The following is a 27,122-nucleotide window of genomic DNA, read 5'->3' on the forward strand; positions in this document are numbered from 1 at the left end:
AAATGAAAACGCAGGCTGAACGGGGTGGAGAGGGATCTGTTGAATCTGTTGTCTCCCAAGGATTAAGAAGATGAGTTCCCATGTGCCCCTTCCTCAGCCTGGCAGTTTCGTGTCCTTGGGGCGGAAGGCAGACAGGTAGACTGTCCAGGAGGGCCTGGCTGTGCCCCGTGAAGCTCAGTGGAGAATTCCCACTGAGGAAGAGGAGAGCATGGAATGGTGGCTATGTCCTGCCCAGCAGACTTGCCGCTCCCAAGGGGGGAATTCATTTCTCAGGCTGTTTTGCGGAGTGAGGCCCAGGGAAGGGCAGAGAATGCACAGCGATGAGGAGCTGCCCCTCCCTGCACCCCCTCTCTGTTTTCCCACTGGTCCTGCAGGGGAAGCCCTCTGGGCCTGGGATTACAATGGCCCACTGACCACTCCCTGGCTGCCAGTAGTCCAGACAGGGGGTACCTTCCGCACAGTGATGGCCACCTTCTCCCTGTTTGCGCAGCTGCAGGCTGCCCAGGATTCTCTTGGAGCTTGTCAACAGCCCTGGGGGAGGGGGACGCACACGGGTCATTCTCCTGTGACAAAGGAGTACACCGAGGCTCTGGAATGGGAGAGGGACATAATTCCCAGAAGCTGAGTGCTTCCTCTGTGCCAGGGCCAGGTCAGTGATTCCCAACCTGGTCATTTAGACGGGATCCTCTGGCGAGCCGGTTACAAATTCGGATGTGGGGTCCCACCCCAACCTGTCTGCATCTCCAACAAGCAAGCTTATGAGGCGGGGCCAGTGTTGGCTGAGAACCTGGGAGCCAGCACAGCTGCTGCCCCCTTTGCTACCACCCTGACATGTAGGCAGGAATGGTGGCCAGGGGCACTCCAGGCCTTGCACCCTAGTTTCCATCAGACCCAGCCGCCGCTCGGAAACGGTTCTGCTTGGTCAGAACACTGTGCTTGCAGTGTCAAATCAGCTTTGTGGTGCATCCTCTGGCTGGCCTGCACTTCAGCCTGAGTGGAGCCCTTCCCACCAAAGATTCCCAGACCTCTGCAGGTGGTGTGGTCCCTCATTTTGCAGGTGAGAAAAGCAAAACATAGACAAACTAGACAACTTGTTCAAGGTCTTCCAGGGAGTAGGCGAGGCTGGGCTTGGACACTGAGAACCTAAGCCTTACTCAGGGGGGCTCAAGGCAAATCCCCAAATCCTGCCACCCCCTGGAGCACTGGGTGCAGGGGAGGGAGGACGATGCAAGGCCCTGGGGCCTGAGAAGCACACAGAGTGAACGGAGTGGAGGCCGAGTCCTGGAGGCGGGGCGGGCAGCAGAGCTATACGAATGGAGGGAACGCAGGCAGGCACGGGAACCTGTCCTTCACAGGATCTGGCCTCCAGCCCCTTAGCAGTTTACGGGAGAGCACCTCTGAGCAAGCCCTTTTGTATTTTTAGCTGCTGAATGTGCTGAGAAGCAGCTTAGGTATCCAGTGACTGGGACTCCCCATGCATCACACACAGGGTGGGGGGGTGAGGGGGCAGGGCTCCCTGTCTCTGGCATGCCTACCTCCTGCAAGACTGCAAGCCCTCTGTTGGGGTCCAGGTCCCAAATAAGTCAAGACTGCCCTCACCTCCCTGCCTTGCTCTGGTTCTTGCCCTGAGCTGGTGTTGACAGCCCCACCCACCGGTGAGTGATTTCACTTCGGGTAGGTCACAGTCTAGCCTGCTTCCGACCTGCTGCTGAATCACTATCTCCCAGGGAGCCACAGGAAGGAGCAGGGAGAGAAGGGAGGGAAGGGGAGGGAGGGAGGGAGGGGAGGGAGGCGAGAGCCAGCGACTCCCTCTAGTGCCGCCAGAAGCTAATGTAATTGAAAAGGCCTCCCGGGCTGTGTCCTCACTGTGTCCTCACATCAGGCCACTTGGCTTTCTCTCCAACTGGTCCAGAGGTGACAAAGACCATGGATACAGTGATCAACCATCCCAGGCAAACCAGGACATAGGACTTTCAGAACTCAAGCTGGGAAAGTTACAGACAAACTGGGACAGCTGGTTACCCTGCGGTCCACTGGTCTGGCCGGGCTGGAAACCATGGGAGAACTTCCACCTACCCAGCTCCACCCCTCCCCCCATTTGAACAAGGACTGCTGAGGCCCCATCCACCCCACGTGATACAAATAGTTCATCTCTTGGCCCACCCTCACTGGATGAGGTTCAGAACGAGGTTCACAGGGCAGGTTCTGGAAGCAGACAGACCCCCCTTTTCTGCTATTTGCTTGCTGGATAGTCACCCTGAGCTCCTTGCTTCACCTCGAGCCTCTATTTCTCTGTAGAATGAAGATAATGACAATGCCAACCCCTCAGGGTTTGGGGGAGAAGAAATGTATGGTATACATACATACATAAAGCGGCTCGCAGAGGGCCTGGCACTGAAGAAGATGTGTGTAACTTGTCTTTGTTATTATTCTTTCATACCTGGACCTGGCCTGCCTTAGTTGCTACCCAAATGGCAAAGGCCTGCAGAGCCCCCTAAAACAAAGGGATGTGGCTTCTTCTTAAGGACCTCACCATGATGCTGGCAGCACAGTGCCCGATGGGGGCAATTCCAGCCTCATTTTCCGAGTTTTGGGCTTTCACAAACACCGACACAACCTGGGTCTCTATCGAGTCTTGTCCACCCGGGAAAAGCCTGTTTCTACACACAGAATGTTTGATCCTGGCTCCTCTGGCAACACTCGTCCTTTCAGGGTGCCGCTGACCTGCTCTGGACTTACAGCCTGGAACTGGCCTCCCACAGAGCGGCCAACTCTCAGAGCCCCTAACTAAGAGATGCGAAGGGCCCGGGGTTCTCATGCTAATGGCACCCAGAAAAGTCAGCTTTTCTTTTATTTCTTCAGCCCTTTCACTTCTCTTGGTGAGACGGGCTGTGTCCCTGCCACAGACATCCTGGTGAAGGAGCTGCTGGCCTTGGAGAAAGCAAAGGGGGAGAGGCTAGAAGGAGGGAATGGGAAAGGCACTTAGCCATTCGTGCGTGTTAGCCAGCGTTTCTGCACTCGCTCCCCTCGCTCTGCCCTCCCTTGACAGCTCCCAGCAGGCACCTGACCTCAGTGCTCTGAAGCAGGCAGAGGTGGTGGTAATCCATATTCTGAATGAGGAGACTGTGGTCCTGAGGGCGTACGTGGCTTGCCCAGGCTCAGGAAGCTACACTGACAGTCCTAACCTTGCGTGCTCCCCACGCTGAAGCCCACCAGGAATCAGGCTGCAGGGAGAGGACACCGTATCCGGCGGGAGCAGACTGCTGCTGGGGAAAGGAGGCAACCATCTTGCGGGGCAGGGGCAGCGTTCCCGGAATGAGAGGCAGTGCCAGGAAGAGCCACTGAGGCGAGGGAGGAGGCAGAAAGGGAGCCCCGTCGGCCTGGGCCAGCTCTGTGGGAGGCTCTGAGTCCTGCCAGGTGGAATTGTGAGTGCTACAGGGCCTTGCCCTCCACACCTGCCACCCCCTCTCATTCTTGCTCCCGCCAGCGAGTGTCCTGGCAGGGGAGGACACGCATGCACAAACTTCCAGCCTGATGTTCTCACCCGCTGTCTGCTGGCTGACATTGGCTGCTCGGCCCAGGACACCTGTCTGCAGGGTCTGCTGCCGCTGAGAACTGCTGGAGAAGCTGGCCAGTTTGCCAGATGGCTCTGGGTGACCTTGAGAGCCTCGTGGTCTTCGGGACATGGGTGGTGCCTAGAATATGGGGGCTGGGGAAGTTGTTATGCAACCCTGGCCCTGGAAGTGACATGGAGCCCTTGAGGTATGTCATGATGATTGTGACTGCTGTTCTCAGCCAATAAGCACTTTCTCCGCTCCTGCTGTATGCCAGCTCGAGAAGGCCTGAGCAGGCGCAGGAGGAATGGAAATGGAGGACCTGGCCTGCAAGTTTGGGGGGAAGTTGAAGGAACGAAGTCGCCTAGCACAATGGGAAACCTTACATTCCGAGATATTCCAAGAGGCACAGGGATGGTTACGGTCCCAAGTGCACCGAACGATGCTGGGCAGCAGGTCACCCAAGGCAGCTTCCTGCCGGAGGGAACCGGGACCTCGGCTGTGGAGGATCGGGGGGGGGGGGGGAGCGGGTAGGGGGTAAAGCTCTAGAAGCAGGAACAAGCAGCCCCAACCAGAGGGTGAGCAAGTAGAGGAACAGCCAGGGAAAAGCCAGGATGGAAGGGAAGAGAAGAGGGACTGTGATGTCTGGCGGTGAAATCCAGCAGGTCTCAGGATCAGGAAGCAATGTCTGGGTGCACTGAAGGGAGATTTTTGTTAGAAGGCGAGGTAGGTAGGTAGGGGGTGGAGTGGGAGAGAGGTTGTGACAAGTCTGGCAGTGATGTCACCAGCCCCAGGTTCTGGGCCTGGCTCTGCCCCTCCGTGGCTGGTGGACCTGCGCAGTCGGCTCCAGACTCGTGTTTTCCAAACGACAGCCCATCACCCATCAGTGAGTTCTGAAATCAACTGTGTCCCAACAAGCATTTAAACAAGAAGAGACTGAGTGGTCAAGTCACCCCTAGTAAGGTTAAATATTGTTTTGTGAAACTTGTTTCAGATGTCTATCTACCTGCTTGTCTTATCTGTCTAGCTGTATTGGGTTGTGATGCGAAATTTCTTACTGTGGTGGAAAAAGTTATAAAAACTGACAAATCGCCTGACCAGGCGGTGGCGCAGTGGATAGAGCGTCAAACTGGGATGCAGAGGACCCAGGTTCGAGACCCCAAGGTTGCCAGCTTGATCGTGGGCTCATCTGGTTTGAGCAAAAAGCTCACCAGCTTGGACTCAAGGTCGCTGGCTCCAGCAAGGGGCTACTCGGTCTGCTGAAGGCCCGCGGTCAAGGCACATATGAGAAAGCAATCAATGAGCAACTAAGGTGTTGCAATGCGCAACGAAAAACTAATGATTGAGGCTTCTCATCTCTCTGTTCCTGTCTGTCTGTCTGTCCCTGTCTATCCATCTCTGACTCTCTCTCTCTGTTAAAAAATTAAAAAAAAAAAAAAAATTTTAGAAAAAAAAAAAACAAAAAACTGACAAATCCTCAGAACGTCAGTTTTTTTCCCTTCCAAAATGAGGCTACCCTGTGTATCCTCATGGGCAGTTGGTTCTCTGAAACCGATCCAGCGAGACAGAGCGTGCCAGTCCCAAAGCGGGAGAGGAGGGTCTGGGCACAGGGGCTCAGGCCAGCCTAGGTCTGGAGAATGTGGGGGTTCCCCCCCACAGAGCCCCGAGCTGGGTTTTGTTCTGGCTGTTGAGAGCCTTTGCCAGAATGCTCTCGAGCAGCCAGCGACCTCCAGGGAAGACAGATGGAGGGGGCATGAATGCCGTGCTTTACCCCCATTTGCGCCCTGATCTACACTGTAGCACTGAAGGCCCTTGTGTCCAACAAGAATTCATCCTTTCTCCTCAGGGGCTGTGTTTTCCAGGGTTCTGAGAATGGGCCTCATTGTGGCCGTGTGGACAGTCCAGAGAGGCTGGAATTCCCACCCTGGGTGAAAAAGCGGAATTCCTGGGGAGGGAAGGGGTCTCGTGTACCCCTAGGCTGTGTCCAGAGAGGCCACTGCTATGGCCCTGCAGACCCCAGGCACTGGGCTTGTTTCCCAAACATCCCAGACGGCCTCTGCCATTGCTCCATCCACAGCAAAAAAACAAAGCACTATATATCTGTCTATCTCCTCTGACTTGCCTCAGGGTTCTGGGCAAATGTCCTGGGGACAGCTCCACCATGCCCAGGCCTCGGAGCAGGAGCTTAAGAATGTGGGTGGAGGCCAGTGAGTGCTTCAGCCACTTACTACTTCATGACACAGGCCAGCCACTTAACCTCTCCGGACCTTCAGTCGTCAAAGGGCATAAAAACAGTTCCTACCTTTGTTGTGGGGAGGGTTACCTATGACAATGTACACAGCTCTTAGAACCACATCTGGCACTTGAAGGGGGCCCCTAGACAACAGCCTGGGCTCTTGTGGGGCTAGATGCGCAGTGTGGACGGTGGCCACAATATAGGAAGTGCAGACAGCTGCGCTGGTTTGGACTTCGCAAGACTCGGGCTCTGTGGCCCAGCGCGGCCACCTGGCACCATAGAAACAAACGGGCCTGGGTTCCCACCTGTGTGCACTCTAAGGAGTCCCACCCCGATGGCGGTGGTGGTGGTGGGGCACAAAGCTGGTTTTCTAGGTGGGAAAGGAAGCCGTCTGGCTCACTGGCCATGGAGTATGGTAAGCTCCCACGGGCTACACCACTCCTGCTCACTACTCTGCAGGCTGCTCCTGGCCACGGGGCTCCCGGGACTGCTGGGGACTGCATGCCAGGTCTGTGAAACCACAGAAGGGGCAATGACAATATGCGGTGATAAGGTTCAACTATGAAGTCCCTGGAGAGGAGGACAAAAAGGGTCTTCCATGTCCCTGTCTCTCTCCAAGTCCATGTCCACCCACCCACCCACCAACCGATGTCTTAGCAGAGGGGCTACTGCAGACCCAGCCTTGAGTCTGAGCAGGAGAGGGAGGGAAAGCCCAGTTTTACCCTCGCAGAGCACACGACTAGCTGGAGGGACAAGATAACCCCCCCAAGGAAAAGAAACCATGGAAATCATCCTGCAATCAGGTGCCCCAGAGGCCCGTCAAAAGCGGATGTTGTACAGGGACAGCCAGGAAAGGGAGATCAAAGTGGTCTGGGAGGGCTGCCTAGAAGAGGGGGCGCTGCAGCTACCCTTGAAAGGTGACTATTTAGGAACAGCAGAGGCAGGAAGGAGGGTTGAAGTGGAAGGGGTAATGTGAGCAAAGGTGCAAGGGCAGGAATGGCTATGAGACCGTGTAAAGCCAGTAGCCACGGCCACCATCACAGCCGCCTGGCCTATGCAGGTTCGCATTTGTTTCGGACAGATGGTAATGAAACAATGGAGCCAAGAACTGGTGGGCTATCATCTTTAATCCTAGCTTGCACCCAGCAGGTAAGAAATACACACAGTGGGAAAACACTTCCCTTTCCATTCAGGGCTCCCAAAGCCACTGACTTATCCGAGTTTCCTAGAATCAAAGGTTTCTAGCTCACCAGCCTTTTTCACCTCTGTTTCCCATCTCCTTCTCTCTGCACAAACTGGCTTCTCCTTCAGCACTCCGCCATCTTGGCTGCTTCTCCTGGCCTCCTCCACGAGGCCTTTCTCTCCTCTCCTTTCTTTACTCTCTCCTCTAATGCTAATCTCAGGAACCGAGAGAGAGAGTAAACTCCCAGTCTGCCCCATTTTTTTTTTTTCATTTTTCCGAAGCTGGAAACAGGGAGAGACAGCCAGACAGAGTCCCGCATGCGCCCAACCGGGATCCACCTGGCACGCCCACCAGGGGCGAAGCTCTGCCCACCAGGGGGCAATGCTCTACTCATCCTGGGCGTAGCCATGTTGCGACCAGAGCCACTCTAGCACCTGAGGCAGAGGCCACAGAGCCATCCCCAGCGCCCGGGCCATCTTTGCTCCAATGGAGCCTTGGCTGCGGGAGGGGAAGAGAGAGACAGAGAGGAAGGCGCGGCGGAGGCATGGAGAAGCAAATGGGCACTTCTCCTGTGTGCCCTGGCCGGGAATCGAACCCGGGTCCTCCGCACGCTAGGCCGACGCTCTACCACTGAGCCAACTGGCCAGGGCCATCTGCCCCATTTTATAGTGTAGAAATCAAAACCTTTAATTCAATATACAAACAAGGAAGTCTGACACAAAGTCACTTAGAGTGGGAAGTGCCTCTGCTGTTCTTAAAACTAAGCCTTAGGCCTGACCAGGCGGTGGCGCAGTGGATAGAACGTCGGACTGGGATGTGGAGGACCCAGGTTTGAGACCTCGAGGTCGCCAGCTTGAGCATGGGCTCATCTGGTTTGAGCAAAAAGCTTACCAGCTTGAACCCAAGGTCGCTGGCTCCAGCAAGGGGTTACTCAGTCTGCGGAAGGGCCGCAGTCAAGGCACATATGAGAAAGCAATCAATGAACAACTAAGATGTTGCAACACACAATGAGAAACTAATGATTGAGCCTGACCTGTGGTGGCGCAGTGGATAAAGCGTCGACCTGGAAATGCTGAGGTCGCCGGTTCGAAACCCTGGGCTTGCCTGGTCAAGGCACATATGGGAGTTGATGCTTCCAGCTCCTCCCCCCTTCTCTCTCTCTGTCTCTCTCTCCTCTCTCTCTCCGTCTCTGTCTCTCTCCTCTCTAAAAATGAATAAATAAAAAACAACAACAACAAAAAAAAACTAATGATTGATGCTTCTCATCTCTCTTCATTCCTGTCTGTCTGTCCCTGTCTATCCCTCTCTCTGACTCACTCTCTATGTCTCTGTAAAAAAAAACAAAACAAACTAAGCCTTAGGCTATAACGGCCCTGCCTGCTTACAGCCTGGCCCCCACACCCAATGCAAACTACAAGCGAGCAAACCTATATATCATATTTACAAACTTATTTGACCAACAGACCGTGTGCATAACAAACAGATACCAGGCCCCACTGCCAAGCAGACCTCCAGGCTGCTCGCTGGCCACGACCCCTCACCCCCCAGCCCTGGCTGAACTTCAAGCAGGGGCTGGGATGCCGGGAGGCTGGCCCAAGCGCTCCCTGCTTGCGGCACAGTGGTTAGACAATCATACCCTTCACAAAGTGTCGTGTCCCCCGATACTTCCAGTACCCACCTGGCACCATGCATAGTCACTATAATTTTACTGACTTGATTCCCTATGCTGTTATCTACTATTTTTAAATTTTATTAAATTTTTTTCAAATTTGTAAGAGAACGTTTATTTAGAAAATTACAGAGGTAGCAGAGGTAAGCCGGCCTCACTGTCAGCACTAGGCCTGCTCTGTCCCCTCCAAGTCAGCCCGGCTCTAACCCAGTCAGGTCGCTGTTCACCGGGGCTCCTGTTCCAGATCCCAGCAGGCTACCCAGGGCCACCACTTCCATCTTCCACTATGTGATGAGAACTGAGCTTCTGCCACGGAGAAGTCCCTTGAGGCCCTGGAGCAGGTATAACTCTCGAACCCCAGAGCATGGTGGGAAATGGGGAGGGGACAGCCCGTGGGTCAGGCCTTGGTAGGAGTCACCACTGCGAAGCCCCTCTCCCCCTGAGTAATCCCCTCTTACCCAAAGGGTGTTATATGGCTACTAGTGTTATTGCTGTTGTCATTATTATTACTAATACTATCACTGACAAGAAGGGTACATTTTTCAAGGATTTATATTATAAAGGTACCAAACTAAGCTCTGACACATCAGCTCATTTTATCCTCACAATACTCCGATGTAGCATTTCACAGGACAGAAATGGAGGATCAGAGAGGGCATGTAAGTTGCCCAAAGTAACACAGCTTGTGAGTGACAGGGACAGGATCTGAGCCCAAGCTGCCCTAGCATTCAAATCATTTACCACCTTGTGTCTGATAAGGACACCTGTAAAATCCAGACAGATAAGCTAAATTAGGAATAGGTGGGGAAGAGAAAGGTAATAGGAAGGCAGGGTCAGGGCCAGAAATATCAAAGCTGCACTACCCAGTTCTCGACACATTCTTAGGGAGGTCACAGCTTTTAATCTGCTGTGAGTGAACACAGCTTCCAGCAAGAGGGAAACTGGCTCTGACACACAGCAGCATCTGTGCCCACAGGTCAGGCAGGCACAGTGCTTTCTGATTCTAATGTGTCCCCACCACGTCCAGAGCTGACCTGTTTCCTGGGTCTGTAGCCCAAGGACTGCCTGCTTCACCAGGGCAGGCTTCACCATCTCCAGAAAGGCGGTTTCAGCAGTTTTTGTCAATCCTGGGGACAGTGATGCTGGGTTGATGCTGTCCTGGGCTCGGTGCCCCTTCGACTTTCTTTCCTTCCCCTTTTCAGCTCCCAGCCTAAGGCCACTTCCCAACACCCCACCCCCAAACCCAGCCTAGAGCAGCGCCCTGTCCCCTCCCGTGGTAGCTTTTGCCTTTGGTATTATGAATTTGTCATTTCTTCCCCTGCATTCTAGGTTCCATGAGGCAGGCACTATGACATCTCCCCAGGCCTCACACAGGGCTGGGCACAGTCGGTGTTTGCTGAATGAATGCACAAAAGCCCTGCGTATGGCCACCAGGCTCAGGGCCACCAGCGGTCCTGGGGGCTGGCCAGACCTGCGGTGTTATCCTGAGCTGTGCTGCAGACAGGCCCTGGGTCTCTGCCCTCCCTTCCTTTCGCCAGGAAAGCTCAGTGGAAGTGCCACTCCCTCCAGCAGGTGCTCCTGATCACTACAGATGGGTCAGCAAGCCCAGATGTCAGTTTGTGCAAATACAAAAGGGCTGGGACAGTCTCTGGTGACTCGAGGCACTTCCTGTCCATTTATGAGGATGGCCTTGGTCCCCCTGCTCCTTCCTCTGTGACATCACCCCGAGTCGTCAGGAAATCGCTGTGGCCTCCGCAGGGAGCCGGCATGCCCTTCTGGCATCCTGCACAATTGCTTCACGGGCGTCCCTGTCCCTGCCCCAGTTGGGGCTACAACGCGCACTGCCGCCTTTGCCTGTCTGCCCTGTGCACCCACGTCTGAGAACAAGGGCACGTGCGTGTGCCGGAGGTGCTGGCTCTGTACTTCACATACACTATCTCGGTTCTCTTGACTGCCCCCAAACAAGGTACTCTCACTATCCATTGTCCCGATGAGGAAACTGAAACATAAAGAGGTTAAGTCACTAGACAGTGGCAGAGCTTGAGATCTGAAGCCAGTGCCAGCTGATTCCTAAGACCATGCTTAGCAATTTCCTGTCTCTTTCTTGGCCTTCCAGACCTTACAGACCTCCATGAACACACCCTGCCCCTGCCCGCCCACCTCTGCTCAGAAGCCTCCAAGCATGCTTTCACCAGCGCCCATGGGCCCAGCCCCCTTCCTCCCTGTCTCTGTCCCTCAGCATCCAAGTCCAAGTGGACAGCCCCAGCCCCATGGGTCTCCTCCCTCTCCAAGGTTCCCCTGCATTCCTGGTCTGAGCATGTCGGTTGGGCAGATAAAATATATTATGCCCACTTTGTTAAAGATGGTGCTGCCCAGTGGTAGAGCATTGGCCTGGTGTGCAGGAGTCCCGGTTTTGATTCCCGGCCAGGGCACACAGGAGAAGCACCCATCTGCTTCTCCACCCCTCCCCCTCTCCTTCCTCTCTGTCTCTCTCTTCCCCTCCCGCAGCCGAGGCTCCATTGGAGCAAAGATGGCCCGGGCGCTGGGGATGGCTCTGTGGCCTCTACCTCAGGCACTAGAATGGCTCTGGATGCAAAAGAGCGACACCCCAGAGGGGCAGAACATCGCCCCCTGGTGGGCATGCCGGGTGGATCCCGGTCGCGCGGATGCGGGAGTCTGTCTGACTGCCTCCCCGTTTCCAGCTTCAGAAAAATGAAAAAAAAAAAAAAAGAAAAGAAAAAGATGGTGTTGCCCACGTAGAGGCCATTGCCCAGGTGATATTAATGTGTGTCTCTGTGGGCAGGCAGGATCTTTATAGCCTGGGGCTTGGTTTTGGGATTAAGCCCGTCCCACCCTTTTTGATGTGGGGTGGTACAATCCCATCTTTTTTTTTTTTTTTTTTTTTTTGTATTTTTCTGAAGCTGGAAACGGGGAGAGACAGTCAGACAGACTCCCGCATGCGCCCGACCGGGATCCACCCGGCACGCCCACCAGGGGCGATGCTCTGCCCCTCCGGGGCATCGCTCTGCTGGTGACCAGAGCCACTCTAGCGCCTGGGGCAGAGGCCAAGGAGCCATCCCCAGCGCCCGGGCCATCTTTGCTCCATCTTTGCTCCCGGAGCCTTGGCTGCGGGAGGGGAAGAGAGAGACAGAGAGGAAAGAGGGGGAGGGGGTGGAGAAGCAAATGGGCGCTTCTCCTATGTGCCCTGGCTGGGAATCGAACCCGGGTCCCCCGCATGCCAGGCCGACGCTCTACCGCTGAGCCAACCGGCCAGGGCAACAATCCCATCTTGACTCATAAGTGACTTTGTATTAGAGACTTCCCTATTATGTATATTGGATTAAAGATTTGGATTTCTACACTATAAAATACGGGCAGAGCGGGAGCTTGCTTTCTTGGTTCCTGAGATTAACATTGGAGGAGAGAGCAGAGAGGAGAGCAGAGAAAGGCCATGTGGAGGAGGCCAGGAGAAGCAGCCAGGATGGCGGGGTGTTAAGTGAGAAGCCAGTTTGTGCAGAGTTTGTGCAGGGAGAAGGAAGGAGATGGGGAACAGAGGTGAATAAGGCTGGTGAGCTAGAAACCTTTGATTCTAGGAAACTCGGATAAGTCAGTGGCTTTGTGAGCACTGAATGTGAGTGGGTTTTGGAGCTCAGTGTGTGTTTTTACTTGCCCGCCGGGTGCAAGCTAGGATTAAAGAAGATGGCTCGCCAGTTCTTGGCTCCATTGTTTCTTTACCGACTGTCCAAATCCAATGCGAACCTGCATGGGCCAGGCTGCTGTGATGGTGGCTCTGGCTTCTGGCTTTACAATGTCCATTGGGCTTAACCACCTTGTCCCCGGTGTACTGGTCAGTCCCACACTCCTGGGAAGAGGAGCTCAGGGGACTGGCCCCTCCAGGCAAGGCCTTCCTGAGAACTTCAACCAGGGCTGACATCAGCCTGGAGCAGACCTGCACAGTCCAGTCACCCTTGTTAGAGAAACTCAGGGCGTGCAGAAGAAAGAGCCTTGGCCCAGGGACCCCCAGCTCGGGGGACCTTCCCTGCAGCTGCCAGGCTCTGTCCTCTGATTCGCTGCTGTACTTTGTCAACGAGCATTTGCTGAGCATTTACTATGTGCCAGGCCCTGGGGTCACAAGGTTGAGTAAAACAGACTCATGCCTTGGGCAGAGGCTGGGAGGACAATGAACAAAGCCAAATAAAGTAAACTGATCATTGGATTAGGAGCTGTGAGGAAATTGAAAAGGTCGCAGCCTAGCCGAGAAGAGAGAAAGGGAGTTCCCTAGGAAGAGAGGATTAAAGGCAGGCCTGTGGGCACCTGGAAGGGCAGGACTGGGCGCAGAGGAGGAGGCGGGAGGCACAGGCTGCCTGGGAGCTCTGGGCAGTGGCCCTGAGCACGTGGAGTGCCATGCTGCTGCTGCTCACGCAGGCTTTCTGGAGCGCTCCCTCTGGAGCTGGCTGGGGGAGGGGAAGGGAGGATGAGAGCCAGAGGAAAGAGCCGCAGTGCCCACACCCGCCCTTGGGGGGACAGCCCTGTGGCCTAGAGGCCTTCAATGATCCCCAGAATTCCCAGCGATGAAGCCCCAGTAGCTGGCTGATAATGTGCCACTTTGGGCTGCCTTTCCTCCCCTGCCTTCCTTCACTTCCTCACTGGTATCGCCTCCCAAAGAAACTGCTAGGTCTCAAATCTTCAGCCCCACATGGGCTTCTGAAGGATTCTAAGCTGAGACACCTATCTTTCCCTGTCTCTGGCCCCTCAAGATCTTAGTAGCCCGCGGGACCTAGCACAGTGCCCAACACACAGTGGGAGTGTTGGGCAGATAAAATGTATTATGCTCACTTTGTTAAAGAGGCCATTGCCCAGGTGATATTAATGTGTGTTGAGAATCATTGTAGCCTGAGGCTTGGTTTTGGGATTAAGCCTTTCCCACCCTTTTTGCTGTGGGGCGGTACAATCCAATTCTGCCTCAGAGAAGTGACTTTGTATTAGAGACTTCCCTATTTTATATATTGGATTAGAGGTTGTGAAGGTACACTATAAAATAGGGGCAGAACAGGAGGTTGCCGGCTCTTGGTTCCTGAGATTATCATTAGAAGAGAGAGCAGAGGAGAACAGAGAAAGGCCACGTGGAGGAGGCCAGGAGGAGCAGCCAAGATGGTGGAGTGCTGAGTGAGATACCAGTTTGTGTAGAGTTTGTATCTGGGATAAGGAAGGAGGTGGGGAACAGAGGTGAATAAGTCTGGTGAGCTAGAAACCTTTGATTCTAGGAAACTCGGATAAGTCAGTGGCTTTGTGAGCACTGAATGTGAGTGGGTTTTGGAGCCCAGTGAGTGTTTTTACTTGCCCGCTGGGTGCAAGCTAGGATTAAAGACTATGGCCCAACAGTTTGTGGCTCCGTTGTTTCTTTACCGACTGTCCGAATCCAATGCGAACCTGCATAGGCCAGAAGGCTGCTGTGATAGTGGCCCGGGCCCTGGCTTCTGGCTTTACAGGGAGCTTTACCCACACATGCTGGGTGTGGGTCAACGTGGGGTTAACCCATGTCCTCTGGCTAAACCTGAGACAGCTGCCTGCAGCGGGGCAGGTCTCCACGTGCCCCTGGCCGGGTGAGACCAGCTCACAGGTGCCCTCTCCCCTCTTGGGGTGGGAAGCAGAACACTCCCAGTTATTAAGCTTTAATTCTCCAGCTTGGCAGGCAGGGCCTTTCCTAATCAGTGGCCTGCCTCTGCCTAATTAAATCAGAGCTGACCACAGCCCAGCTCCTGCTTCCCTGGCCACTGAGAACAGCCGGCCCCTCCTCTCTGTCAGCCAGGCTCCTGCTCGAGTCTCCATATGGGTTCAACTCTTTTTCTATGCACCAGTATTTGGGATGCTTCAAAAATCTTCTGAGAAGGCTTCGAGAGCCAGAAAAAGCACTGAATTAAAATAATAATAATAATAATAATAATAATAATAATTTATTGATTTTCAGAGAGAGAAACATCTATTTGTTTTTCCACTTATTTATGCATTTATTGGTTGATTTTTATTTTTATTTTTTTTAAAGATTTTTTAATTTGCCTGACCTGTGGTGGCGCAGTGGATAAAGCGTCAACCTGGAACGCTGAGGTTGCCATTTCAAAACCCTGGGCTTACCTGGTCAAGGCACATATGGGAGTTGATGCTTCCTGCTCCTCCCCCCCTTCTCTCTCTCTCTCTCTCTCTCTCTCTCTCTCTCTCTCTCCTCTCTATAATAATTAAATTAAAAAATCTTTATTAAATTTTTTTTTAATTTTTTTTTTAATTTATTCATTTTTAGAGAGGAGAGAGAGGGGGAGAGAGAGAAACAGAGAGAGAGAAGTGGGGAGGAGCTGGAAGCATCAACTCCCATATGTGCCTTGACCAGGCAAGCCCAGGGTTTCGAACCGGCGACCTCAGCATTTCCAGGTCGACACTTTATCCACTGCGCCACCACAGGTCAGGCCATATTGGTTGATTTTTATATGCGCCCTGACTGGGGATTGAACCCACAATCCTGGCATGTCGGGACAACACTTTAACCAAATGAGTGATTCGGTCAGGGCAAAGAGCACTGAATTTTGGGTCAAAAAACCTGGTGCTAATCCAGTTTTCTGGGTGACTTCAGGCAAATCATGTCCCCACTGTGGGCTGCAGAATGTCAGGAATGTTGGGCTCGGAAGGCTGGGGCTCTCAATGGGATGCAGCCAGGATGAGAGAGGCACCTTTGATGGCTCCAGGCACTGCAGACGCACCTTGCTGCCAGGTCAGTGTTGTGTGGGTGTCAGTCAGGCCTCTGGCTTTTCCTCCCACACATAATAGCCCCTCAACAACAGCAACAGTAATAACAGGTCCCATCTATTCCGAGCATGCGCCGGGCAGTGTGCTAAATACCTGACAAGCTTCACTGAGGGGCAGGACACGTACAAGCCAGGCTCCCATAATGGACTGCCTGGGTTCGAGCTGTCTCTGCCACTTCATCAGCTTTGCGAGTCATATGACAACTTGGTGCCCAAGTAGATTTATCTGTAAGTTGGGGGAAATAACTGTACTCACCTTTATAGATGGATTACAAAAATTCAATAAGCTAAAACATAGAAATTGCTTCCTGCTAAAAACCTAGGCTGCCTGAAACTTGCCCAGGTAGATAGTTGGGCATCTGGTGGCCGGGCCCTCGCCATGTTGCTAGTACCCACTGGCCTTTTGAGCTGCTCTGTGGAAAGTAAGCACTGATGTTGGTGAAGACAAGCCAAGCTGTGTACATCCTTCTGGGAGTGGGAGGAAGTCCAAGGTGGCACCCAGTGGGCTACCGGAATCAATAGGTAGGGAAGGTGCCCGCTGAAATGGGTGCCCTTGTCCCTCTGCCTCGGGCCCTCTCTCTCAGTGGCCCGTCCACCTCAGAGCTGCAACAACAAAACCAGGCAGGCCTCGCTCCTGGCTTGTTAGGCACTGTGTGCAAAGGTCATTTAGCCGGAACTACCAGATGGTCTAGAAATCAGAGCCACACACAGGTGGGGAAAGAACTCAGTGCCCAAGAGCACACATTGTCTCTTCCCAGGCAGGAGCAGAGGGAAGGGGTGCCCACAGGGCTCCTATAGCCGGGAGTTTGGGGAGAATTCACCTCCCTCCGGGATCTTTTTAAGATGATGGAAAATTTCTAAAATTAGATTGTGGTAATGATTGCACAACTCTGTCAATTTATTAATAATCACTGGGTTAATTGCATACTTAACACGCCTGAATTTTGTATTATGTAAACCATACCTCAATAAGGCTGTTTGAAAGAGAAATCTCTCTCTGGCCCTAAGTCCTGGGGCAGGTCTTGCCCAAACAACCTCTGGTAGCAAGAGTCTCAGGATCCAGCGATGTGCTGGGGCCGGGGTTTCCCCATGTGACAATGGGCCATGTGTTGGGATAAAGGGCTTAAAGGCTTGGTCTGGAGCTGGGGTCTCTGCTGGACCCAAGGCCAAGGTCCAGTCTCAGTTTGGTTGGGGAAGGGAGACCGGCTTTTTTGGGTGCTTCCAGAACCAGCCTCATTATGTCTGTCCTGTCAGGGAAGTCAGGCAGCAACCCTCCTCAGACATCTAACCGCAAAGCTTGTGGGAGCTCCTGAGGCTGGGGGAGGGGTCTCAGGGAGTGCACCAGAACTGGCCCTGAGGGCACCAGGGATGTGGGCTGGCGAGAAGCCTGAATTCCCCTTAAAGAGCCCTCAAATACGCTTGACTAGGCGGTGGCACAGTGGATGGTTGGACTGGGACGCAGAGGACCCAGTGCTGGCTTGAGTGTGGGCTCATCCTGCTTGAGTGTGGGCTCCGGCTTGAGCATGGGTTCATTCAATTTGAGCGTGGGTTCACCAGCTTGAGCTTGGGATCATAGACATGGTTGCTGGCTTGAGTCCAAAGGTCGCTGGCTTGAGCAAGGGGTCACTCGCTCTGCTGTAGCCCCCCACCCCCCATCAAGGCACGTATTAGAAAGCAATCAATGAACAACTAAGGTTCTGCAACAAAGAACTGATGCTTCTCATCTCTTTCCCTTCCTGCCTGGCTGTCCCTATCTGTCTCTCTCACTATATATATATATAAAAAAAAGAATCCTCAAATGCGGAAAGTGCCCTCAACTATACCTTCAGCCGCCCCCCCAACCCCTTGACCGTAGAGACCACAGGGTCCTGGGCTCCATGTTGCAATTGGCCCTTGTGCTTTTTTGTCACAACCCAGCTGAAGTGTAGACCTAGAGTTGGAAGGGGTTGCAACCAGCCTCTGACACTTACTAGCTGAGAGGTAACTCGACCAATCTGAGCCCAAGGTTCCTCAGTTGCAAAAGGAGGCATGAACCTCACAGGACTGTAAGGATAGGTCAACAAGATCACGCTCAAGGGTCCAGCATAGCTTCCAGCAGTATCAGCTGAGTCTGCAGGCACTCACCAGGATGCTGGCAGTTGTAATACCCAATGTTGACACAAGGTGGAGGCAGAAATACACAGATCTCATGAAGTAAGGTACTTGAAGGGAGTTACAGTGGTGCCTAACTCCAATCAACCTTAAGACACTATTCACAGGGCCTGTGAAGGGGAAAAGGTCACATGATCTCTAGAATGCTTATCTTTTCCACATCATACTGTGGCTATAAATGTCTTCCATTCCCACAGCCATCGGTCCGCCACTCCAGGTCCTGGTTGTTACATGCTTGGACCATTGCAATAGCCATCTGGTTCTGATAGGATCACAGAATTTCAGAGCCAAGAGGGATCCCAGAGACCCCCAAATTCTTTCCCCTCACCTGATGCTGAAGTGTTGAAAGGGTTGATGACTATTCAAAGTCACCAGCCGGACACTGGATGCCCCTTCCTTTCGGCCCAGCCAAAGTCAATCCTCTCCTCTCCAGGAAGACAATTTCTTTCAATTCCTTAAAACTGCTGCAGTCTCAGGGACTCTCTCTAACCTGATTACCCGTCTCTCCCACTCCCCATCAGGGGCTGGCTCTCACCTCACTCTCAGCTTGAATGCCACCTCTTCAAGGAAACCTCCCTGACCACCCAACCAGCTTGGCCTGTGGCTGTAGCTCCATTGGCTCAGCAGCAGTTTTTATAAGCCCCATTTTACAGGTGAGGAAACTGAGGCCTTGGAAGTTCCACTGTTACCCAGGCCGCACAGCAGGTAGGGGAAGGGCCAGGAATACCATAGAGCAGTGGGGGCTTCACAGCAGCTGGCTAGGCCTGCCTATGTGTCTGTCTCTCCCCACTGGCCGTGGCCCCCTGCAGACAGCAGTGACCCATGACACTGCATGGAATCCATGCCTCACACCAAGAAGATGCTCAAAAATAGATGAAAGCCAAAAATGGCCTGGAAGCCAACAGAGGAAGCCTTGGGCTAAGAGGCCACAGACTTGGGATTGAGATTTACCATATTTTCCCATGTATAAGACGCACCCTTTTTCGAAAATTGGGGGTCTAAAAACTGGGTGCATCTTCTACAGTGGTTATAGGTTTATTTACTTGCATTTCCGCTTTTTCACGCTTGTTTTTGCACTCATTGCTGTAGATTTTTTTACTTGAGTTCAATAATCTTTTTTTTTAAACACAGAGACAGAGAGAGAGTCAGAGAGAGGGATAGATAGGGACAGACAGACAGGAACGGAGAGAGATGAGAAGCATCAATCATTAGTTTTTTGTTGTGACACCTCAGTTGTTCATTGATTGCTTTCTCATATGTGCCTTGACCTGGTGGGGCTACAGTAGACCGAGTGACCCCTTGCTCAAGCCAGCGACCTTGGGTCCAAGCTGGTGAGCTTTGCTCAAACCAGATGAGCCCGTGCTCAAGCTGGTGACCTCAGGGTCTCAAACCTGGGTCCTCGGCATCCTGGTCCGACGCTCTATCCACTGCACCACTGCCTGGTCAGGCGAGTTCAATAATCTTATGTAATACATTTCCCCCCCCAAATTTCGGGCCCCAAATTTAAGGTACATCTTATACATGGGAGCGTCTTATATATGGGGAAATACAGTAGCTCTGCCACATCGGCTCCTTAGAAGGGCAGCAAACCAGGGGACTGGTTATAATGGAGGGTGGTCATTACAGGCATGGGAACAAACACTCCCGTTGCACATGACATAACAACAGAGCTGGCTTCAGGGGCTCTTGTGGGGCCCAACCCTCCAGCTGACACCTCCAAAGAGTGCCATGGCCTCGGGGGCAAAGGGTGGGCTTGTGGGCCTTGGGTACCTGCAAACCATGACCCTCTTCCATGGCCGAGGAGACACAGAAACACAAAGCACAAGCCCGAGGAAACAGCGGGGAATCGGCCCACCCTCACGCCCCGGCGCCAGGACCCTGTTCCCTACTCACCACCTCCCTTCCACCCCTGCCTGAAGGAGCCGCAGGGCCCCTGCCAGCCCCGAACACACAGAGAAGGCCTCTCTCCCAAGACGCGGCCTCTGCTCCAGGGCTGGGGCCGGACGGTTGGGTGAGTTGCCCTCCCCCGCCGCCATCTTGCTCACCCAGCTCAGCAGCTGCGCCCTCAGAAGTCCTTGTTCCCTGGAGCGTGCGCCCCTTTCAAGTGGGTTGGCCACAACTTCCTGTGGGCACCTTCCTCCCACCTGCCCACCCAGGTTACAGGGGCCGTGGCACGGGTGGGCAGGGTCTACTTACATAAGTTCTGCACTGTTCTGGCCTCAGCCCCTCGCGACCCAGTCCCTGCCCCCAGCTGGCTCTCTCGCCCACCAGCATGAAGAGGCTATTTGTGCAGCTGCCAGTGGCAGCGGGGCTGGAAGGACAGTGTGGGCCACGTCCAGGACGGCTGGTGGCCAGGACCGCTGGGCGTGGAGAGACGTCTAACCGGGACTCAGTGAAGCACTGCGTGGGGACACAGGTGCCTCGCAGTTCCCAATAGCCAGGGGGCTTCCTGGTGGTGGAGGACCAGCTTCACCCCACAGCCACACCCAACATGGTGAGAACTCCCAGAGCCGAGATGGGCTCAGGGAGGTTTAGCCCAGCTCCTGTCTTCAGCGGGACCCAATTATACGCACCCAGTATTTCTGAGAGTCGCTCTGCATGCAGCCTGCGCTGATGGAGGACAGGGGCAGAAGAGAAAGTTCCTGTTCACCGAGTATCTGAGGGCCAGGAGCTCTCGAGGCATTTATATGCATTAGTGCCCTTGAAACTCAAACCGCCATATGGGTGCTGTTGGCCCCTTTCACCGAGAAGGAAACTGACATTTAAAGAGGTGAAATAATTCACTAAAGGCCACCAGCCGAGCTGGGGGTTCTGACTGTTGTCTCTGAAGTTAGTTAAGTTCAATTCAAAATTTCAACCTAGTGCCTGATCTGTGGTGGCGCAGTGGATAGAGTGTCAACCTGGAACGCTGAGGTTGCCAGTTTGAAACCCTGGGCTTGCCCGGTTGAGGCACATATGACAAGCAACAAGCAAGCAATGAACAACTAGTGAAGCACCTATGAGTTGATACTTCTTGCTTCCCCTCCCCCCTGTGAAATCAATAAACAACTTAAATGAACATTTTCAGCCTAGTGGTAGCCTTGAGCCTGCACTCGTTGGCCCAGGCAGTCCCTGGCACATGGTGGGTGCTCAGGGAACACCTGCCCAGTGAAGAGAGGTCATAGCAGAAGCTCTCTCCAGTGCTCTTCCCAGGATCTTCCATTTGCTTCCCAGGGAAGGGGAACAGAGAGAAGAGGGTCACTTTGTTCAGCTCCTATCGTGTGCGTCACCTCATTTAATTCTCCTTAGTGCCGTGGCAGGTGGCTGTGACTTACAGAGAAGGCTTTGTCACCAGCCCAAGGTTGCCCTGCTGTCAGCAGGGGAGCCTGCATCCTGATCTGGGGTCAGGCTCCCGAGCAGCCTCCCCAAATCCTCAGGGCCACCCCAGCTGCACTGCCACACCCCTCTGTCTTCCTGCTGGGTCCTGAGGCAGGGCTGGCCACATCCCCTCTGTCCTCCTGGACTGTTTTCTGCAGGGAGGACAGCCTCAGCCTCGACCTACTTCCAAAGTAACAAATGCATGGGGAGGCTGGGGAGGCCTTGCAGGGGAACGCTGTTCTCAGGTCTGACCTTGTGCCCACCCCAGACCCAGAGCAGCCACCTGCCCTGGGCCCTGGTTCTGCACTCCCGCAAGCCTCGCTCAGCACCCTCCAAGTTAGCTCCTGGGCCACCTCAACAAGCCCCTGGCCCAGACCCAAACCCTACCCTAGACAGGTACCACAGCCTCCATCCCTTTCTTTTTGGCCTGTCTGTCCAGGTGTCCCACGGGCACCGCAGGTGGCAGGGGCATTCAGGGTGGCCCTCTGGGCCAGATGGAAGGCGGCTGTCCCGGCAGGCTGGGGCAGGACAGCGCTGAGCTGGCCATGGGCCCATTCGCCTCTCACCCCAAGTCCCTCCGAACATTGGACCATTGTTCTAGGCCATTAGAGGGTGGCTCTGTGGCCCTGAAGCTAAAGAACAAAACCTGTTTAGCAAGGCTCTGCTCCACCCATACAATTTCAAGAATTTAACCAGGACCGTGGCTGGCTTCAGCGGGAGGAAGTGGGCTCTGAGGAGACAAGCCCAGGCCTGGGCCGGGAGGGGTGGCAGGGGCGGGACAACCTCAGCCCATTCCGTGAGCACACCACGTGCCACTGGACAGGCAGCCGGTCAGCAAGCAGGGCCCACTGTGTGCTGAGAGGGGACACACCAGCCCAGCCCTGGCCTCCGCTTTCCCCTCTATGACACGGGGTGGGGGGGCCTAATGCGTGTGTCCACCCTGACCAGGCTGAGAGCAGAGAGCCAACAGTGGTCAGGTGACAGAAGGAGGCTGCAGCCCCTGCCGGGGTGACTGCAGGGTGATGGGGGCCTCACGCTGCTGTGCCCTCCTCACCCAGGCATGCCACCAGGATGACAATAAGTGCTGGCCTTGGACAGTGCTGACCACTCCAGGTCTGTTCAGATATGTGTACTAAGAGGTCATATAACAGCCTTGGGGCAGCCTTAGTTGTTCCCACTCTACAGATAAGAAAACTGAGGCACCGAGAGGCATGAGGCAGCACTGGTCTCTGAATCTGGACTACTTAACTCCAGAGGGGTTCACAGTGCTATTCATTCTGCTCCCTCAGCAGCGGGCAGTTCAATTTTCTATCTTGTTAAACAGCCCCAACTGTTTTGGCTCAGTCAACAGTAACCAGGCGCCAGGCCCCTGGGGGGAATGTGGGCCACCCCTATGCCACTCCTGAGGCAGCCAGGCTGGGACATTAGGGAGGGCTGAGCCAGGAATCAGTCCTGGGTTAGGTGGGGAGGGGCAGAGGGAGAGGGAGGGGGAGGATGCCCCAGCTGGAGGGAACAGCAGGGCATGGGCTCAGAGGCTGGGGACAGCAGATGGCATTCCTATGACAGGCACCTAAGAATGAGAGGGTGGCCAGTGGGCCAAGAGGCTGGAGAGATGGGAAGGCAGGTTAAAGACCTTCCCCAAAGACCAGACCGCTCTCCAAGAAGGATGTGCATCACCTGGGCATCTGAGGACATTGTTTAATGGGATGTAAATTTAAACTTGAATAAAAAGGGCATTTGCTGGGTCATGTGGTTGACTGGGCTCTGTGTCCTGCCAAGCCAGCCTGGGCCTGCCCTAGCCCCCGTCTGCCATCCGGGACACCATGTGAAAATCGGAGCAGAGGAACCGACGGCTGGGGGCTCCCATGTGGAACCCAGGGCAGTGATGGTGGCAATACCTGGCTCCCAGCCCAGTGGCCCAGCAAGGGACTCTCAGCTCGGGCGCTCAAACACTGCCAAGCCAGGGGGAGCTGAGACAGCACATGGGGCCCCAGGACGCTGTGCCGGGTAGAACTCGTGAACAGCAGTGGGTCACCTCGGGGTGCATCAGCGATGCTGGAGTGTGGCTTCACAGTGCAAGGCTGGTTGTCAGAGTGGACGCCTAACACTGCCCAGCATTTGTCCTATACTGAATTCCCTCCAGCTCCAGGGCTGTGTCTATGCCCCTCCTTTGGGACTTAGTGACCAGGGCTCTCCCTACCCTAAGCCAGCCACACAGCTGCCCCAGAATCCACACAGGAGACGCTAAGAGGCATCATACCACCTTCTCTTACCCACCTGCCTGTCTGGGATTAGACCCTGGCTCTGTCACTTGCAAAGTGAGCTACTCAGCTCTGAGCCTCGAGCTGCTCTGTAAAAACTCGTCACAAACTACCTCCCCTGGGAGACTCTAGTGAGGCCTAAAGGACATCAGTCATTCACTTGGCAGATGTCTCCTGAGCACGTGCTCGGGGTGCTGGCTTACAGCGTGAACAGAACAGGTATAAGCTCCTCCTGTCCTGAAGCCTGTGCTCTAGTGAGAGGGACCAACAATAACCGCGGTGAGCGGAAAGGTCACCAGTGAGGTCTGAAGAAAGATGGAGCAGGAAGGGGACAGGGAGTGCAGGGGGGTTTAAACAGGGAGGCGAGGACAGCCTCACTGGCAGCTGTGCGAGTAAAGACGAAAAGGCAGTGTGGGCACGGGCCACGGCTCTCCTGGGGAGGGACCGAGTGTGCCAGGTGGAGGGAAGGGTCAAAGGCAAAGGCCCGACGCAGGAACACGGCCAGCGGTTGTGAGGAGCAGCCAGCTTCCTGGGTGGCTGGAGCAGGGAAGGTGGCAGGTCAGTAGGTGGGGTCACCCGAGGGGAGGGAAGGAGGCAGGCAGAGGAGGCCTTGACTCTGAGTGACACAGAAAGCAGGGAGGATTTTGAGCAGAGGAGTGTCATGAACTAATGTGTACTTTCAAACGATCATTCCTTCAGCTGGTTTGAAATGTTCCATTGGGAGCAAGGGCAGAAGCAGGGGCACCAGCAAGGAGGCCAGAGTCCAGGTGAGAGATGGCAAGGGTTGGCTGGGGTTGCAGCAGGAGCGATGGCACAGGGCAGGGGAGATGGCGCGGGGCGGCAGCGGGGGCGATGGCGCAGGGGTAAGTAGCAGTGGGGTGATGGCGCGGGGCGGCAGCGGGGGCGATGCGGGGCGATGGTGCAGGGGTAGTAGCAGTGGGGTGATGGCGCGGGGTGGCAGCGGGGGTGATGGCGCAGGGGTAGTAGCAGTGGGGCGATGGCACAGTGTGGTCAGGGTCTGGGTATAGTGTGAAGGTAGGGCCCACAGGGTGTGCTGACAAGTTGGGTGGAGAGTGTGAAGGAAAGAGATGAATCTAAAATAATGTTTGGGTTTGGGACCTGGGCCAGCGGCCCCAGCAGACCTCAGCACTGCTCACACACAGCAGCTACAGAGCGGCCGGCACTGGTAGTTAGAGGACAGGAGGACAGGGCCCGAGAGCCACTCTCCTGAGGCAGCTGCACAAGGAGGCAAAACCACTATGTTGGCTCCGTGGCAGGCTCCCCAAAGGTGTCTATGAAGAACATCCTCTCTGTGCTCGGCCAGTGGTCTAGAAGAACAGCCTCCAGCAGTCGGGGGTGAGCCCCTCGGTCTGCCACAGAAGCCAGTGGGTGGCCTGGGATCAAAGCCCAGGGGCTCAGGCGTGCTGCCCACCTCCCCCACTGAGCCTGGGCTACCGCAGGCTTCCCGCTCCCTGAAACGTGGAAAGGGACGCGGTCCCCCTGCTGCCCCCCTGAATGCTCAGCGCCCCTGCAGCAGCATACTTGAAAGACTGGGGTTATCTTCAAGTTTTCAGTTCAATCCACAGGCTTTGATTGTTTGATAAGCCACTCCACAGTCGCCCCAGAGTCAAAATATTCTGTTACTCGATCCTGTGTTTATGTTCGGGATGGTGGCCTGGGAAGGTGCAAGCAGCTCTGAGGCGGAGGGGGTGCAGGCAGGAGCCGGATCAGAGAGCTCATTGGCTTCCCAGCCCAGGGTGCCCTGCGGGGCTGGGCTCTCATGGGAGCGCACTCCGCTGCGGAACGTGGGCCTTTCTGGGTAGGTCCTGCTGGCTGAGTAGGGACAGGGGAGGAGAAACCCTTTAGGTCTGTCTGGCCGCAGCAGGCCCCACCCCTGACCCTCAGGCCCACTTAGTGCTGGAGGGGCTCCATGAACCAGCCCAGGTGATGAATGCCACATCAAGAAAAAGGCAGATTATCCCACTGCCATGGTGACTTGGAGGCTAAATGCATTACAACTACTCCCTACCCAACAAAAGCCAGGTCATGGTCTGCAGGGGTGGGGCGTGCATGCAGCCGCTCTATGGTCAGTCCCACAACCTTCCTCGACAAAACTGCAGAGCATTTCGACAAGCCAGTGGCACCTGGCTGGGTCCCCTTAGTGCACCTAACCTGTGTAAGACCACTCTCTGAGTTCTGCACTGTCTCCTTTGAGGGGTGGAAAAACAGAAAGGCACAGCGGTAGAGCAATGGTCAGAGATCACGGAGGCGAATGGCAGCCCTGGCCCCTGAGCCTGGCCCTGCAAAGCCATGTCCACTGCCTCGCCAGTACCCTCCTGTGTCCCTGAGCCTGGTTTTTGCCATTTCTTGAGCGCCTGGGGGGAACAGGCCAAGGGCTAACCTGCCATTAGTGCACCCCCCTCTCACTGTCCCTGTTACGTGCCAGCTCCTGAGAGTTCTCACCGGGAGTTCTACACCCTTATCCCTACATCTCCGTCCATGAAGCCAGGACTTGAACCCACAATCTGCAGGCCAACAGGTGGCACAGGACCAATTTATTCAGCTGACTGGCCGAGAGTGGGACGCAGAGGCACAAAGCAAAGGCAGGGTCAGTTGATTTTGAGTAGATAGATACAGCTGCTACTTCACCCACCAGCCATGATCCCTCTCCTGTCCTGTGGGCACATGGTCACGAGTGATTACAGTGACAACCCTCCTGGCAAGAAGCATCTCTCCCCCAGGGAAGGAAGGAGAACGGGAGGGTCCAACAGGCCATCCCAGTGGGGAGCAGCAGAGCCCGGTATGGACTGGGGGGGGGCACTGCTACTCAAGAGCCTTTTTCTGCCCTGGGAGAGCAAGGAGGACTGGCAGGGGCACAGAGGGGAGGACACAGAGGCCACATTGAGAGGCATCAGGCCCCCAGTCTGGTCTCCCTACTCCTCCCCAAACGGGGGAGGCAGGTGGGAGGAGTGGACAGACTATAGGCCTCCGCCTGACACAGCAAACTGCGCTCCGTCCCTGCCGCCTCCCGCTCACCAGCTCCTCGGGGCAGACCAGATGTTTCTCTCCATTGAGATCGTGCCCTAGAGGATATTAGGTCAGAGAAGTGTTCTGAGCAAAAGAGGGAGGCCCTCGGGATGCAGTTCAGTTGTGTGTGTGAGACGCCAACCTTCCTGTATGGGCCAAGCTGACCTCTAGCTCCAGAGTATCTTGCTTCCAGAGAGAAGAAAGACCTGCTTGGTTCCCTATTTCTCTCCAAACATGGAAACAGCAGCCAGCCCTGGGTCATTCGGAATCAGAGATTTTGGCTCAAGTCTCACACCTGTTACATACTCAAACAGTTGTACAATGTTGGGAAAATTACTTAACGTCACTGGGCCTCAGTTTCCTCCTCTGTAAACAGCGCTACTAATGTCTATCATAAAATGCTACAGGTAAAAGCCATTTGGCGAACACTCCATGCACATTCATTGTATTCTTGATGACTGCACGGTCTGTCAGCAGCAGCTCAGGACTGCTGAGTTACTCAGCGGCTGGGTTTCCAGCCTGGGCAGCCCATGACTTCCCAGCCCGCATTTCCACTGGAGTTTGGAAGCATCAACAATTAAGAGCAACGACCGCTTAGCTTGGCTATCTGAATGGCATGACCTGTCTATTTTCTGTTATCTTGCCTGCCCCTTACAATAACCTGGGAGCTAGAAAGCGTTTGCAGGAAAACCTCCTCCCCAGCTGCAGACACCCTTGCTTCCAACCTCGGGGTGAAAGGAAAGGAGGAGGAGTTTTGGCAAGAGGAGTCTGGGAAACAGCCCCCCTTCCTCTGGGCCATCTCTCCTTAGCCTGCTCGCCCTCTCCTGTGTCCCCACACCCTGACCTCCACGATGCCTCAGCTTTCGCCCACACCTGCCAAACACATAGGA

The 27,122-nt window shown here is 54.7% G+C and overlaps 1 protein-coding gene across 5 annotated transcripts in view; it reads right to left on the reverse strand.

The window, feature by feature from the left end:
• SH3PXD2A (SH3 and PX domains 2A) overlaps positions 1 to 27,122 on the reverse strand; it is a 251,755-nt gene that overhangs the window by 88,284 nt on the left and 136,349 nt on the right. The window lies entirely within an intron of this gene.

Source organism: Saccopteryx bilineata, chromosome 7 (assembly GCF_036850765.1).
Source record: "Saccopteryx bilineata isolate mSacBil1 chromosome 7, mSacBil1_pri_phased_curated, whole genome shotgun sequence".
Lineage (NCBI taxonomy): Eukaryota > Metazoa > Chordata > Mammalia > Chiroptera > Emballonuridae > Saccopteryx > Saccopteryx bilineata.